Here is a 4,231-nt window from a genome sequence, read left to right as displayed (position 1 = left end):
AAATGAGTAACCAAAGGGCCAACTCATTAACTGAAATTTTCAAAGAGGCTACTCATTAACTGAAATTTGAACATCGACAACTGGTTAACCAAATGTCAGAGCGACAAATGAGTAACCAAGCAGGCAACTGATTAACTGAAAACTTGTCATTCACATTTGGGACGGAATTCACGATGGGAATGTATTCGGCCCCCTTACCGGGCCTTGGGGTGCTGCTTTCCCGCTTGTGGAACCGAGTTGGGGTCGTCAAATGGCCTGGTGCATTGTTTGAAACACTGGTTAATGAGTTGTCAAGGTAGGAAATCATAGAACATAAGAGCAGCTCATTAACTGAAATTTTGAACATCGACAACTGGTTAACCAAGAGTCAGAGCGACAAATGATTAACCAAGGAGGCAACTCATTAACTGAATTTCGAACATCGACAACTGGTTAACCAAAAGACACAGGGACAAATGAGTAACCAAAGGGCCAACTCATTAACTGAAATTTCAAAGAGGCAACTCATTAACTGTAATTTTGAACATCGACAACTGGTTAACCAAAAGCCAGAGCGACAAATGAGTAACCAGGAGGCAACTCATTAACTGAATTTCGAACATCGACAACTGGTAAACCAAAAGACACAGGGACAAATGAGTAACCAAAGGGCCAACTCATTAACTGAAATTTCAAAGAGGCAACTCATTAACTGAATTTCGAACATCGACAACTGGTTAACCAAATGTCAGAGCGACAAATGATTAACCAAGCAGGCAACTGATTAACTGAAATTTTAAAATTGACAACTGGATAACCAAAAGTGGGAACTCATGCTTCGGACGGGCTTACATACGGCAGGCTGACGCCCGGCAGAGGCCCGGGCTTCGCCTCCCTTGCGTAAGCGACCGTCTCCGAATCGATTAAAGGCGTAAAATCGGAGTTCAGAGCGGGAAAATTTTTTCCCGAAAACGGCCGGAAAAAAAAAAATGTCTCCTTTTCCGCCGAGCAGGGTGGCATTCGAACGGGCACGGAAGCCGCGTCTAACGGTGTAAAAACGGCTTGGCTCCGACGCGGGAGTGCGGAGATATGGCCGTTCAAAGTTGTACTGGAAGTCCGGAAGGAGAAAAATTTGACTGCCTGTAGCCGAAAAAAGTTCCAGCGGTCGGTCACAAAAGTCAAATCCGTCCCGCTGATTTGACACTTGTCATTTCTGGCAGGGGGGATTGGCGGGGTACCTGGAGAATGGTAGGAGGTGGTTTTTCGAGACTTTATCTGTTTTCCAGATTACTGTCTAGGGCCTCCAGGTCTGCAGAGACCGACCCGGGCTGCCGTCCAACCGACTTTTAACCCTTTTTGGGTGGAAATTTATTTCCATTTTTAACCAATTTTCGGGTTTTTGGTCGGGCTTAAAAACGGCAGCCTGACGCCCGGCAGAGGCCGGGGCTTCGGCTCCCTTGCGTAAGGGACCGTATACGAAACGATTAAAGCCGAAAAATCCGAGTTCAGAGCGGGAATTTTTTTTCCCGAAATCGGCCGAAAAATAAAAAAATTCTCCTTTTCCGCCGAGCAGGGCGGCATTCGAACGGGCACGGGAAGCCGCGTCTAACGGTGTAAAAACGGCTTGGCTCCGACGCGGGAGTGCGGAGATATGGCCGTTCAAAGTTGTACTGGAAGTCCGGAAGGAGAAAAATTTGACTGCCTGTAGCCGAAAAAAGTTCCAGCGGTCGGTCACAAAAGTCAAATCCGTCCCGCTGATTTGACACTTGTCATTTCTGGCAGGGGGGATTGGCGGGGTACCTGGAGAATGGTAGGAGGTGGTTTCTCGAGACTTTGTCTGTTTTCCAGATTACTGTCTAGGGCCTCCAGGTCTGCAGAGACCGACCAGGGCTGCCGTCCAACCGACTTTTAACCCTTTTTGGGTGGAAATTTATTTCCATTTTTAACCAATTTTCGGGTTTTTGGTCGGGCTTAAAAAACGGCAGCCTGACGCCTGGCAGAGGCCGGGGCTTCGGCTCCCCTTGCGTAAGGGACCGTATTCGACCCGATTAAGCCCCGAAAATGGATCCAAATGTCGGCCGACCAAGTAAGCTTGCTGGGGAGAGAGACTAAGTGCCGGGCTTGGCACCTCATTAACCAGTGAAAAGTTTTGGCTGCTGGAGAGACTAAGTCCCAGCCTGGGCACATCATTAACCATAAATGAAAAAGGCGAGGCCGAGTCTGGTGCATGGCTAACTGATTAACCAAATTGGCAAGGCCCGGGCTGAAAGTGAATGAGCGACCCGTGGCCAGGGGGCTGGAATGCGGGAGAGAATCCAACCCCCAAAATATGGAAGTCCGATGAGAAAATATTCGGCCGCCTTTTGCGGGCCTCGGGTGTTGCTTCCCGGCCTGGGAAAGTGAGTTGCTCCCGCCGAATTGACATGTGCATTTAACGATTTCGAGACATGATTAACCAAAACGCGGAAGTCCGATGAGAAAATATTAGGGCCCTTCAAGCGGGCCTCCGGTGATGCTTTCCGGCTTGGGAAAGTGAATTGCTCCCGCCGAATTGACATGTGCATTTAACGATTTCGAGACATGATTAACCAAAACGCGGAAGTCCGATGAGAAAATATTCGGCCGCCTTTTGCGGGCCTCGGGTGTTGCTTCCCGGCCTGGGAAAGTGATTTGCTACCGCCAAATTGACATGTGTCATTTCTGGCAAGTGTCTCAGGACATAGTTAATGAGTTGCAGTTTGGGAAATCATTAACCTCGTCGGAAGTCCCGATGAAGAAAAAAAAAAGTGCCATTTGCGGGGATTTGGGTGCTCCTGGTCGGATAGAGGTGGCCGTTTGACCCGCTGATTTGACACTTGTCATTTCTGGCAGGGGGGGTTGGCGGGGTGCCCGGAGATTTTCGGGAACACGATTTTCAGAACAAAATTCACTCAGCGGGAGCACTTTGAAAATGCCCGAAAAGTGTTACTTTGCTAAAAGGCTCATTTTATCAATATAGAGACCTTTCAAAGAGTATTGGAAAGTCATATTAAAGTGGTTTTGTGGCTTTTATGACTTAATGACAAAAAACTCTAAGTGTGAATCTGAAATCGTAGACAGACAGCAGAAACATATAAATAATTCCAGCGTCTAAGTTTCATTTGCTGTCTGTCACACAGGTGCCTCTGAACCGGTCAGGGCCTGTGACCCCACTGAGCTTGTGTTTTGTGGCTTATGCACACGCAGTGTTTGCACCAAGTTCCCCTGTGTTGTGCGCTCAGTGGGCCCGTCCAAGACAGCAGAAACAAGATGTACATGCCAGCGTCTTTAAAGTTTCATTTGTTGTCTTGTCACACAGGTGCCTCTGAACCGGTCAGGGCCTGTGACCCCACTGAGTTGTTTACTGGGGCTAATGCACAAGCAGTGTTTTGTCAGAGAGTTCCACTGTGTTGTGCGCTCAGTGGGTCCGTCTAAAATGACAAGACAGCAGAAACATTCCAGCGAGTTTCATTTGTTGTCTTGTCACACAGGTGCCTCTGAACGGGTCAGGGCCTGTGACCCCCGCTGAGTTGTTTACTGGGGCTAACGCACAAGCAGTGTTTGTCAGAGAGTTCCACTGTGTTGTGCGCTCAGTGGGTCCGTCTAAAATGACAAGACAGCAGAAACATTCCAGCGAGTTCCATTTGTTGTCTTGTCACACAGGTGCCTCTGAGCGGGTCAGGGCCTGTGACCCCATTGAGCTTTGTGAGCAACGTATGCACACGCAGTGTTTGCAACGAGATTCCCTGTGTTGTGCGCTCAGTGGGCCCGTACGACCGATTTGGTGACTCGCGTCCGTAGTGGGAGTCCCCGGGCCGGCCCAGTATAGAGAGAGGCTGGTGTTCAGGCTATTTCGGGGTTTCCTCTCGTTTCTGTCGCTGGTGACAAGACGGGCATGCACACGGCGAGTCAGAGAGAGAGGGTGTCGGCGCAGCTCCCGGTGTTTTCTTCCTTGGCCGCGCCCTTCTCTTTGTCCTTGAAACTCTTTCGCGTGAGTCCGAGACGTCCTGTGATTCTCAGTGGTCCTATTCAAGCAGCGGAGCGGGTGTCTGCCTCTTGTGCACGAAATCTTGTGTGCTCAGTGCGTCCCGTTCTGCTAGCTGAACACGCTATTTCTCTGGCAAATTTGAGCAAAGAAACGCGCACGCAGACAGACACACGCACGCGTGGTGTAGGTTGTTGTTGTCGTGAGTGGTTTTTCTTGCCTTGACGGTTACCGGTTGCAAACACAATT

Source organism: Somniosus microcephalus, unplaced genomic scaffold (genome assembly GCF_052327205.1).
Source record: "Somniosus microcephalus isolate GS21.2 unplaced genomic scaffold, FLI_Smic_1.0 unresolved_chr8, whole genome shotgun sequence".
Lineage (NCBI taxonomy): Eukaryota > Metazoa > Chordata > Chondrichthyes > Squaliformes > Somniosidae > Somniosus > Somniosus microcephalus.
This window is presented reverse-complemented; position numbering follows the sequence as displayed.